We start from the raw sequence: 13695 nt of genomic DNA on the forward strand, positions 1-13695 counted from the left end.
AAAAACTCTGATGATGCATTAATAATATATAGTGGTTTCTAAAAACATAGATGACTCCATTTTATATAAATTTATGTATCATGACCACCTTTCAAATAAGCAAAGTAAGTGTTATTCTTATTTTGCAGATAAGGAAACAAACTCAAAGAGACGTAACAGAAAGGTGGATTTGCCCCTCACTAGAACTGACATCTTCCAAGGCCCTAAGAGGGGCCCGGAATTGTGTTTACATGGACATACGGTTTATAAATTTTCCGAGATATATCTTAATTGCAACCGACTAAGTTTAATGTCCTTGAGTACTTCCGCCCTCCCTCCGTTACATTTCTCTGTGTGTCAGGTGTCACTGGAGTGGTTGTGGGTCTTCTGAAGATCTTGTTAAGGGGAATCAAATTATGGATATGTTTAGTTTTAGGACAGTGGGATATAATGATGTGGGTTTCTGTAGCTTCTACATATACTTAAGTTATTACTGGCCATCTCACAGTAGCAATGACTTCCAGGAATATTCCTCTGGTGTACTGGCTGACCACCCAGAACTGTGGGCCTGAAGTCCAGGACCAGAGGTCATGCTGTGATATGACCATGTCCTGTGGTATCTGGAATTAGAATGAAAATATACGAGTAGCAGGAGAGAAACCAACTTGAAATGTACCTAACCAGAAGCTGGTCTATGCAGAGTTCTTTGGACCAGGAAGTCATCATTGTACCTGCCCAAAGACAGGGTGAAATGCCAGGAAAGCAGGAAAACATGACACAAACACTAAGAAGAAGGTCTTTCCTGAAAGAAGACCAGCCTGCCGAGCTGCCGGCAGCCGGAAACTTGGTGCTGCTGGTGGTGGGTTTGCAGGAAGTAGGAGAAAAGGAGGCTATCTGGTTGTCACCATAAAAGAGGAACTTTTAGGGAGCAGGACTGAGATCACAATCATACCAACTCATCAACAAAAAGTGTCTACTGTCCCATTTTTCCAGGGATGGTGTGCAGGGATTCTGGAGCAGAGGGGATGACCTCGAGTGAGAAACACTGAATTGGACTTGGAAATGTCAGACGCGGCTGGCCCAGGCAAGCCCGTCAGGTAAGACCACCAGCAGGGGAGAACAAGGCAGTACTCACACCAGGCAGTGACTATACCTACACCGCCCCACTGGCACGCAGTATGTGTTACCTGAGGTCAAACACAGGTAGTACGTTTGGGAAGGAGGAGGATGGGAAATAATCGTGGAAGTCCTATGCTTAACCAGAGCAGGAATTAGAGAAATGCGACTGGCCGGGCTTTGTGAAGGAAATAAGATTCCAAGAATCACCTCCAAAGTGGGCTGGGGCTGGGGTCATTCCCGTCACATGCTCCAAATACCAGCCGGGTACAGCTGCAGACAGGTGGTATAAGAGGTGGGGAACTCTGAGCTGTTTGAGAGGAGTGATTTGAAGCCCACAGTGATAATAACGGCTATCGTTTCATAGATACCTGTGTCAGACAGGAGAAAATAGAGGAAAACGAATCCTCCTTGCTCACGTTGCCTTTGAAAGAGAAACAGACAACCTAGACGTGTGTGTCACGGGTTGCAGGGCCCACGGCATCCCCAGAAGCGGCGGGGCTGGGATGAGGGGGTGAGGGGCAAGAGTGTGGCGCCCACAGTGAGACCACAGGGGACAAGAGCTAGTGGCGGGCAGGCTTGGACAGAGGCAGCAGCCATGGGAGAAGGGGCAAGCCCATGAAGAGATGTGCAGTGTGAGGGGCAGACACAGGCTGAAGGGTCACTGGTGGCATCGGCCTTCCCAAGAACACAAAATAACCTCCGTTGTGGTTACCACCCAAGCCATGGCCTAGTTCTCTCGGCGGACTTCCATCCCAGGTGCAGGGCCTTTATGGCCACTCGGCTCTTCCCAGTCCGGGCCCCACGAGTCACTGCCCCACCGCACTCGTCTTTCCCATCCCTCAGCCTTCCCTCCCTTCAGCAGAACGGGAACCGAGCTGTCCTTCTGGAAGATGGCTCCCCGCGTGGGACCCTGTGACCTGCAGGCTGCCTCATCGCTCCCCCTGCTCCTTCCCAGCCCATCAGCGCTGCCTGTCCCGCACCACTTCGGGCACCCGCAGGTGTCCATCCTAGTCCTCTGGTCTTCCCTCTTTATACTGGACTCTACCTCATTTTTATTTTTCAAATAAATACAGTATTATAATAATAGCCAAAACTGCACTTCCAAATTCAACCTTTCTGCCTAAGTTTCTAGTACATACTCCTTGACATATTATCATTTCTCAGGCCATCTCATTCACCTCTCCAGGGAACAGCCTGCTAGCTAGCAGCTTTTCTCTAAATTATCATCCTTATAAATCCTGTTTTCGTAGCAGTGGTACAAGCAATAGTATCCATGCACTAAATGCTTACGACATGTCAAGTACCTTCAAACAAGTTTTAAATACATTACCTCATTTAGGCCTTTCAATCCTATGAATTAATACTACTGTTAAGCACATTTTACAAATGAGAAAACTGAATCCAAGAAATTTTAACTATGTTTCCCCGAGTCATACAGCTAAATTGGAATATGGCCTTGAGTGCATATCTCATCTGACTCAAAGTCTGTCATCCTGCCTATGTGCTAAAAAATCCACAACTGTCTCCGGTTACTTATCAGGTGACCACCAGCATCGTTGCTTGATGTCCAGTGTTTCCACAATCGAGTCTCACTAATCTGCCTAGTTTACTGCCTTCTACTCTCCAGGGTGCTTCTTTCTTAACGGACCCCACCTTCCTATGCGGTGGAAAGAGCACAGATACTGAATCATGATTCTGATGCTTAGCACTTCTCTAAATCTGAGTTCTCTTACTTGAGAAATCCCAGAAAATACGCACCCCATAATCCCAGAGTATGGTGAGGAGTAGCTATAATGATTGTAAAGGGCCTTCCTGGCATGGTGCAAGGCACGTAATAGGTACATGGTAAATAGGACCCACTGTGAAAAGCTACTACTATTTCTACCTCTGTGACTTCGTTTGTGATATTCCCCACATATGAAATGCTTGTCCTTCCCACTGCTTCAGCCTAACAGTCGTAAAGGCCAAATCCCATCTTTATTAAATATTCCCTTTCATCCAGCACACACTCATCTCTTCCTCTACAATTTTGGATGTACGTTTTATATACCCCAGATAACTAGTATCATGTACTCTTATCTTGGAATGATTTCATGTAAATGAGTCTCTCACACATTACTTGTGAGCTACTTGTATTTCTTCTGTTCTCATCCTCTTTCTTTTCTCAACTCAAAGCTCCTTGCAAAGTGTACCAGAGTGATTTGTTAATTGATTGATGGAGAAATTTAAACATTAGAAGAGTATGAGAGAAAAAAACAAATTGGATATTATCATGTCTGATTTCATTTAGTAATTGACAGTTTGTGTTTAGATTATCTGTAAGGAAACTGAACCAGGAAAACAGCTGGTGCCAACTGTGGTACAGGGAAAGAGAAACCATAGATCTCTGTATTATTGAGCTCTTATTTTAAAATTCTCTCTTTTAAAGAAGAGATAGATCCAAGAGGAAATAATTGGGGCACATTTCCTGGGAATTGATAGTGAAGAGGCACAAATGGGTGTGAGGATGCGGTGGCTGGAAATAATGAAGAAGAGGACCCAAGGCATTCATTCCACTGTGTGAGCCGCCCAGAACAAACAGGAAGCACGCTCACACAGGAAAACCAGAGGGGCCATTAAAGAAGTCAGATGGGGAGTGACATAAGAGTAAGAGAAAAAGCCCTAAGTGAGCCCAGGGACCCAGTAAAGTGGGTCATGGGAGGCCAGGAGCATTGCTTAACCCGCTACTAAGGAAGGAAATTAGACAACCATATGATTTTGAAAGAAGTCAGATTATGTTTACTGAATGATCTGAAAGAAGTGTAAAGGGCTAGATACGGATGCTTTGTTTTGGTTTCTGAGCTGGAGTCACACCAGAGAGTCCATTTTGCTCTATTCATGAAATGCCCAAATAGGGAGGGATCTTGACAGGCCTCTGAAGTCTGACAGGTGGGACTGGCCACCACAGATGAACAGCCAGGCTCAGGTGAGAGTATGTGTTCATGGCTTTGAACCCCCTTCTTATCCTGCTGATGGGGTATAAATGGCACTACTTAAAGTGAGGGCAGAGTGAGTCATTGGAGTGTCACAGACCATCTGTAGAGCACCACCTTGACCAGGCCATGCAGCAAAGCTACTTTCCCGTGACCCCACAGTCTCTAATCAGGTCAGCTGGAGGGAGGAGAAGTGGGTCAGCCAGGTCTGCTAACTGCTGGGCCCACCAGGCCCAGAACGGAGGACTCACCTCACCCAGGCAGGGTCAGTCAGGCAGCCTTCCGCACCGTAATTCAGGGACACAGCTCTTTCCACGCAGGTCCGCCACCTACAACAGGATTTTAAGATTGCCTCGGCATCACCCAGTCGGCACATGGGGGCTTGGAAGAGGCCGTCCGCAGTCCCTGAAGGCCAGTATCATTTCCACTCCATTCCACAGGTGAGAACTAACTATATGGACTATCTAGATGTGGCAGTGACTGGGATATTAATTTGATTTTGTTCCTATGAGGACAAAATAGACTTGGTGACTCAATCTCTGTGGAAGAAAGTATAGTATTAAGTTGGATTTTTAAAATCCAGGTAAAGGGGCTCTCTTGTCCCCTCCTGGCGTGAGCTGGGAGCTCTGTCTGTCCTCTCACTGTGTCTCTCAATAAAAGCCTCCCTGGCTCTCCTACCTTGAAAAAAAAAAATCCAGGTAATGATTCATATTTTTCTCTCAATTAGCATGCTTATAAAAATAGATTGATTTAATTTTCTGTTTCAAACAGATGTTTAGGATTGTAAAGACCTAAAAAGTATATGGGTCTCTGATGCTTTTCAGTATAAGCATTTGAGTAAATGAGGATTACAAAATTTTATTTGTTGAATGAATGCATTATGAAATTAATGAAAACTTCCAATATGATAAATGCTGTGTCACCTATCTATAGAAAAAAATTGAAGCAGCAGAAATGAGTCAGGAACTATGAAAATTAATCATTTAGCCAACAATTACAGCACACATCAAGACAAAAAGTACAGATCACTGAAACAGCTGATACCTAGTAACTTCAATGTTCCATAATAGCATCAGGGTTGGCAATTCGTTTCAAAGGTTATTTTCAGTGTTTTAGGTCTCCAGACTACTTTTAGATTGAAGGAAACTACCATGTTTTCCAAGAAAATAACTTAATCTACAAAGTTGAGGGTATTTTACAGAAGTGTCAAAGGTAGATTTGAAACTAAAAAGAAGCAACCAGTATGATATGGCTTACAGAGATAAAAACAGTCATTCTCAAGCAAGTGCATTGGGTATATATGTTGGAAATAAAAGACTAAAGCTCTTTATCTAGTGGAGAATGTATTCTGAATCTCCCCTTGGAAGACAGGCAGACCTGGTTAAAGATATTAGCTTGGAAACTCTCCGTCTTCAGGTAACAGAAAAGATGTCTCAGCTCTAAATTCAGAGTTTTATAGCAGAAAGAAGTCATCTAATTTAATGTCAATTTTAACTAGAAGGAAATAAAGTCTCCCAGCAGTAAAGTGATCTTCCCAATGTCACAGTTGGAATGGACAGTCTGATTCTACTCCATAAAGAGATATTAGCAATCTTACAGTTGTCTTGCAATTGGAGAACTCAGTTGCAAAATATCATAGGTCGTTTGACAAAATGGGTGGTGGGAAGTAGAAAGGAGGGCCCTAATTTCTTTTTGAATCAGTGGGTAAAGAAAGAGTATAATCAGGGGGTCAGGGAAGGCAGCTTTTAAGTACTCAGGAGCCAAGAAGACACAGCTCTGTTCCCTGAAATCTGTCTGTTTACGGCAGGAAACGACACTGTGGGTCAGTTCAAGCCCTCGAGATGAGACCAGGCTGGGTGCCAAGGCCACAGACAAGAGAACTGGGATTCAGAATCACGCTGGCCTCTTCCTGGCCTGGAGACTAGATGGGCACTAGTCAGGCCAGATCTGACAGCAAGGTCCCTCCAGAGCCCACTGAGCTAAGCAATTGTGGCCAGGTCTGTTCTGGGCTAGTGGCTTACTCTCCAGGCCACCAGGTATGCAGACACTCGTGTTTTGTATCTGGCACCCAGGACCGGCTCCAGAGCACAGGTGAGAGAGCATGTCGCTGGGAGCTGATTAGGAAAGAGGGCAAGGCCCCCAAAAGCAGAGGAGGCAAGTGGAGATGTGGTGGACCAAGTGGAAATGAAGAACAGACCCAGCAGCTCCATGTCTCCCAGAGGTCCTGGATGGGTCCTCCACAGACCTGGAATCTCAACTTGGCTTTGCCACTCACCGGCTCTTTGACCCTGAGCAAGTTGTATTCTCTAGGGTGCAGCTTTTTCCTTTTAAAGGGAGAAGTAACATAGCTGATCTGTAGGGACACTGACCCTCAGCAAGCTTGTGACTTGCTGAGCTCACACTGCCCAGGTGGCTCGGCTCCTGGACTGGCAGAGCAGCTGAGTGGCAGAGGGGAAATGCTCCCAGGGCTGGGAGGTGCTTCTCTGCCCCCTCTTCTCTGGTGCAAACAACCAGTTATTCCAGATATTTCCTCACAGATTAGTTATCCACTTTCTCTTCATAGGATCCTCATATGATCAAGGTCATTTCGCCTTGAGCTGGACAGAGGCCATGAAGAAAGGGCTGCCTACCTGAATAATGTTACAACCCATACCCATTTAGGGGCTCTCAGTAACAATGGACATCTGCTGAATCCTTCTTCAATTGCCATATTCCATATTGGACACTTGACATTCATTGCCTGCCCCCCACAACAATCTGATCACAGCCCTATTCCATTATTAGCCCCGATTTATGGATGGAGTCACTGAGGCACACAGCATTTCCAAACATGTGCTGGAATCCGAATTTGAACCCAGGCAGCCTGTGCTTTATAACTACCAAACCACACAGCTTTTCCTAGATAAAGGTCCTAGATCACAAACAAGTAGGAACAGAGAGTAGAAAAGGAAGAACTGATAATGAGTAATTTGGGGAGAGGGAGATGAAAATAACTGAACTGGAGAAGAAAAAAATATCAGTTTTTGTGGGGGACATACAGAAAATAAAAGCAGTCTTGGGAATACGATTAAAATGAAGCCATCAAAACTGGTTTTATTTATGCATCTTATACTTATAATTTTAACACTCCTTAAATAGCTAGAATTAAACATGATATCAGCCTTCAGGGGAGTCACAGTCTAAAAACTAGATGTTTATTCACCTCCAAAATCTACTTCAATGACAAACAAGCATTTTCTGACAGAGAGAGTGTGGAAATGACTGCCTAAAATAGATCTCTAGGCCAGAGGTTACAGAAGAATTATAGGAGGGCTTCAACCGAAGACGCCAGGATCTTATCTTGTGGATCTCTCTGAACCCTCACAGAAGGAAGCACAATGATCCCTCCCGTCTCTGCACCGAGCTGGTGAGGGGGAAGTTCTGCATCATGATCGAGAAAGTAGAATTCTACACATCCACGTCAGGCTCTCTCCCCTAATCCCAGCCAAGATCAGACAAGAATGAACAAAAACTTAGGCCCAATTATTTATGGGTAGAGAGGGGATGTAGAAATGAGGCCACTGGGGATTTTTGCATTGCAAAGCCCTGAAATTATTCTTAGTTTTGCTCTGTTGTAAGAGGAGCCAAATTTAGCAATCATTTTTTGATGGGGAGGTGCTGAGCTAGTGAGTCTATTAACCTCTGCCTGATATTTTCAGATCAGCCTTGTGGGTCTCTAGAAGATGTTTAATGGCCTACTGTTGTAGGAGGGGGCCAAAACAGTTATCCGGAAGTTATTGCAGGACTATTTTTAAAGGAATAAAATGCAGACATCAGAAAAATGAAGTTCTTAATCTTCTGAACACTGATGTAAGCTACCATCAGAATGGAATAGAGTGAGCAGGATTAACAGAATAACTGCAGTCTAGACACTTCTAGAAGCCAGGAAGCCCAAAATATAACAGGGGGAAGAGCAGGATGCTGGACTGGGCAGGAAGCACAGGTCTTTCTCGTTTGCTAAGTTCTGACCCTCCTCACCTCCCTCCCCTATCATGATCAGACCTGTTCCTCTGTATGGATGGGGTATGAGTTTATACCAGGTGAGAAAGTCCATCTCAAACCAATAACGCTTTTCCTAACTGCTTCTCTTCTTCCACTGAAGATTTTTCCCCCAAATATAAAAACAGCATGCTCATTGAGAAGAATTCAGAAAATATAGAAAGGATCAAAAAAGAAAGAATTTCTTATAATCTCAGTAACTGTTATCCCCTGTACTCAAGTAAGGGGCCATCTGTCTTGTTTACCAAGCTCTAACCCCAGAACCCAGAAGAGTAACTGGCCATTGTATCATTCAATACAGTCTTTTTTGTATGAATCAATCATATTTTTAAATGAATTAATCAGTATCCAGTGATTACATCTTATTATCTAATTATAGATTACCCTATATATCAAAGTATGCATTTTTTGGTAAGTGTGTGTATATAACTTTTTCTGTGCATTTTTATAGTCAATTATATCTCACTAGCAAAATAAATAAAGAAATAAAAATTAAAAATTGATTTTTGTACACTGGCTATCCAGTAAACTTGCTAACTAAACCCATTACTCAAATTTAATAATTTATCTGCAGATTCTTTGGATGGTCTATGTACATCACTAAATTGCCTGTGAATAAAAGCAGTTTTTGTCCTTGGGTTCATATTCTTAAACTTTTCTTTATCTTGTTATCAACTTGGCTAGGGCATTCTTGTCTCATTCTCAATGCCAGAGGGAAAGCCTATAACATTTAAGCATTATAATGTTTGTGTAAGATTTTTTATAGGTGCATTCTTTCAGATTCAAGCAGTCTTGTTTATATTTGCTGATATTTATATTTTACATATCATGAATGTAAGATTTTGCAAATTCTTTCTCAGCACTTATTTAGAAGGTAATATATTTTCCCCTTTATTCTGTTACTGTGACAATTATTTCAAATGTTAAACCATCCTCTCTCATTTTGTTGCAAACGTGATGGGTTTATTGCATACTCAAAACCACATGAAGCTTTTTAGTTCAAATCCTACCCAGTGACTTCCTGCACTGAAGGCCTTTGCATCCATTTAAGTTGGCATGGTCAGTTTGACTCCTGGCCAAAGGGTTTGAGTATAACTTAGTCAAATCAAGCTGGCATTATTTACTTTAGCAGGTAGAGAAGCCAGTTTGTACTTAGCACCAATGTCGAAATGGGTGTTGTTGGTGCCAGCCATCCAAGCAAGGGTCACTGTCATTCCAATCTCCTCATTAACTTTCTGGTCCTTATTAACTTTCTGGTAGATAGAACCCAAATTCAGAGCCATCATTCACATGAGCATGCAGCTAGAAGTCTGCAGCCTTGTAACCCAGGACAAAACTATTCTGTGGTAGTTTGGATTTGGCCGTGTCAAAACACACCTAATAAATAGCAAGCCAACTTCCAAAGGCTAGCACAGTCTGGTCATAAATGTTTGGTCCAGAAAAATCTGTATGAACACTACTACCAAGACTGAAACAATTGCTATATAGGAGACTTCAATTCCCTCTCTTCTGTCCCATGTTCAGTATAAATATGTTATGAGGAGTCAGTTTTAACCCTTCAATCAACTTATTCTACAAAGAAATTTCTGTCCCAAGAGTAATGACTGTGTTCCATTTTTGGGTGAAGATAAGACCATAGTTACAGATCTTATATTTGGTCTCTAGGTTGCCTGATGCTTTCCTTTTTATCAGTGCAAGTGTGACCAGAGTAGATTTCATGCCACTAAAAAACTTTCTCAGATCTATATACCAAACCCATATCCTGCATTGAAGACATCTTTGACAGCCTTTCCTAGGTCACAGTAAGTTGGCATTACACATACCTCCAACCAGAGGGCCTGTCTCAGGTCTCCCAGGGCAACACAAACATTAAACCAACCTTGCATTCTTGAAATAGCCCAATTTGGTCACAATGTATTGACCAGACACCTGGATTTGTTTTGCTAAGAGTTGGTTTAAATTTTTTTTACATTTATGTAAAACATTATGTAATACTGGCTTGTAATTTTCCTTTCTTATAATGTTCTTGTCAGGAAGATGGTGGCGAGAGTAGAGCACCAGAAATCTACTCCCAAAACCACATATATCTATGAAAATATAACAAAGACAACCCTTCCTAGAATAAAGACCAGAGGACACAGGACAATATCCAGACCAAATCGGCACCTGAGAGAACCCAGCGCCTCACGAAGGGGGTAAGATACAAGCCCCGGCCCCGCGGGAGCCGAGCGCCCATCCCCCCAATTCCCGGCGGGAGAAGAATAGGCAGAGCGGGAGGGAGACGGAGCCCAGGACTGCCGAGCACCCAGCCCCAGCCATCCGGGCCAGAGTGCAGACACAGTATGTGCCCAGGGGGCCCTGGATACTAGGGAAACAGGGCAGCAATAACAGTGAGCAGGCACCGGAGGCCGGGCGCCGGAGGACATAAGAAAAGCGCGCGACAATTTTTTTTTTTTTTTTTTTTTGCTGTTTTGTTTTGGCGAGCGCTTTTTGGAAGTCTTAAAGGGATAGGGCCCCCAATACTAGGGAAACAGGGCAGCAAGACTGGTGAGCAGATGCCTGAGGCTGGCACCGGAGAATAAAGAAAAACGAGCGGCCACTTTTTTTTTTTTTTAATTTTTTTTTTTTCTGTGGTCGTTGTTTTGTTTTGTCGGGTGCTTTTGGAAGTCTTAAAGGGGCAGGGTGGGACACGTAATCCAGAGGTAGGGAATCCGGGGATCTCTGAGAACCCTAACCCCTGGGCTGAAAGGAGCAGGGAGGCCCCTTACAGAGATAAATAGCCTACAGGCTGCTCCTCCTCCAACGCGACTCCACCACTTTGGAGCAGCTGCCAGAGCCAGGCCACGCCCACAGCAACAGCGGAGATTAACTCCACAGCAGCCCGGCAGGAAGCAGAAACCCTGTCTGCGTGCAGCTGCCCAGCTCAAGCCACTAGAGGTCGCTGTTCTCCCAGGAGAGGAGGGCCACAAACCAACAAGAAGGGAAGTCCTTCCAGCCGTCACTCGTCCCAGCTCTGCAAACTATTCCTATCACCATGAAAAGGCAAAGCTACAGGTAGACAAAGAGCACAGAGACAACACCAGAGAAGGAGACAGACCTAACCAGTCTCCCTGAAAAAGAATTCAAAATAAGAATCATAAACATGCTGACAGAGATGCAGAGAAATATGCAAGAGAAATGGGATGAAGTCCGGAGGGAGATCACAGATGCCAGAAAGGAGATCGCAGAAATGAAACAAACTCTGGAAGGGTTTATGAGCAGAATGGATAGGATGCAAGAGGCCATTGATGGAATTGAAATCAGAGAACAGGAACGCATAGAAGCTGACATAGAGAGAGAGAGACAAAAGGATCTCCAGGAATGAAACAATGTTAAGAGAACTGTGTGACCAATCCAAAAGGAACAATATCCGTATTATAGGGGTCCCAGAAGAAGAAGAGAGAGGAAAAGAGATGGAAAGTATCTTAGAAGAAATAATTGCTGAAAACTTCCCCAAACTGGGGGAGGAAATAATCGAACAGACCACAGAAATACACAGAACCCCCAACAGAAAGGATCCAAGGAGGACAACACCAAGACACATAATAATTAAAATGGCAAAGATCAAGGACAAAGAAAGAGTTTTGAAGGCAGCTAGAGAGAAAAAGGTCACCTATAAAGGAAAACCCATCAGGCTAACATCAGACTTCTCGACAGAAACCCTACAGGCCAGAAGAGAATGGCATGATATATTTAATACAATGAAAAAGAAGGGCCTTGAACCAAGGATACTGTATCCAGCACGACTATCATTCAAATATGACGGTGGGATTAAACAATTCCCAGACAAACAAAAGCTGAGGGAATTTGCTTCCCACAAACCACCTCTACAGCACATCTTACAGGGACTGCTCTAGATGGGAGCACTCCTAGAAACAGCACAGCACAAAACACCCAACATATGAAGAATCGAGGAGGAGGAATAAGAAGGGAGAGAAGAAAAGAATCTCCAGACAGTGTATATAACAGCTCAATAAGCAAGCTAAGTTAGGCAGTAAGATACTAAAGAGGCTAACCTTGAACCTTTGGTAACCACGAATTTAAAGCCTGCAATGGCAATAAGTACATATCTTTCAATAGTCACCCTAAATGTTAATGGGCTGAATGTACCAATCAAAAGACATAGAGTAATAGAATGGATAAAAAAGGAAGATCCATCTATATGCTGCTTACAAGAAACTCACCTCAAACCCAAAGACATGTACAGACTAAAAGTCAAGGGATGGAAAAACATATTTCAAGCAAACAACAGCGAGAAGAAAGCAGGGGTTGCAGTACTAATATCAGACAAAATAGACTTCAAAACAAAGAAAGTAACAAGAGATAAAGAAGGACACTACATAATGATAAAGGGCTCAGTCCAACAAGAGGATATAACCATTCTAAATATATATGCACCCAACACAGGAGCACCAGCATATGTGAAACAAATACTAACAGAACTAAAGGGGGAAATAGACTGCAATGCATTCATTCTAGGAGACTTCAACACACCACTCACCCCAAAGGATAGATCCACTGGGCAGAAAATAAGTAAGGACATGGAAGCACTGAACAACACAGTAGAGCAGATGGACCTAATAGACATCTATAGAACTCTACATCCAAAAGCAACAGGATATACATTCTTCTCAAGTGCTCATGGAACATTCTCCAGAATAGACCACATACTAGGCCAAAAAAAGAGCCTCAGAAAATTCCAAAAGACTGAAATCCTACCAACCAACATTTTAGACCACAAAGGCATAAAACTAGAAATAAACTGTACAAAGAAAGCAAAGAGGCTCACAAACACATGGAGGCTTAACAACAAGCTCCTAAATAATCAATGGATCAATGACCAAATCAAAATGGAGATCCAGCAATATATGGAAACAAATGACAACAACAACACTAAGCCCCAACTTCTGTGGGACGCAGCAAAAGCAGTCTTAAGAGGAAAGTATATAGCAATCCAAGCATATTTAAAAAAGGAAGAACAATCCCAAATGAATGATCTAATGTCACAATTATCAAAATTGGAAAAAGAAGAACAGATGAGGCCTAAGGTCAGCAGAAGGAGGGACATAATAAAGATCAGAGAAGAAATAAATAAAATTGAGAAGAATAAAACAATAGCAAAAATCAATGAAACCAAGAGCTGGGTCTTTGAGAAAATAAACAAAATAGATAAGCCTCTAGCCAGACTTATTAAGAAGAAAAGAGAGTCAACACAAATCAACAGTATCAGAAACGAGAAAGGAAAAATCATGACGGACCCCACAGAAATACAAAGAATTATTGGAGAATACTATGAAAACCTATATGCTAACAAGCTGAGAAACCTAGGAGAAATGGACAACTTCCTAGAAAAATACAACCTTCCACGATTGACCCAGAAAGAAACAGAAAATCTAAACCGACCAATTACCAGCAACGAAATTGAAGCGGTAATCAAAAAACTACCAAAGAACAAAACCTCCGGGCCAGATGGATTTACCTCGGAATTTTATCAGACATACAGGGAAGACATAATACCCATTCTCCTTAGAGTTTTCCAAAAAACAGA

General features: G+C 43.0%; 1 pseudogene; it reads right to left on the reverse strand.

Moving 5' to 3' along the window:
- Positions 1-9082: 9082 nt before the first annotated feature.
- Positions 9083-9994, reverse strand: LOC118916818 (voltage-dependent anion-selective channel protein 3-like; annotated as a pseudogene).
- Positions 9995-13695: the final 3701 nt, after the last annotated feature.

The sequence above is a fragment of the Manis pentadactyla genome, chromosome 7, assembly GCF_030020395.1.
Source record: "Manis pentadactyla isolate mManPen7 chromosome 7, mManPen7.hap1, whole genome shotgun sequence".
NCBI lineage: Eukaryota > Metazoa > Chordata > Mammalia > Pholidota > Manidae > Manis > Manis pentadactyla.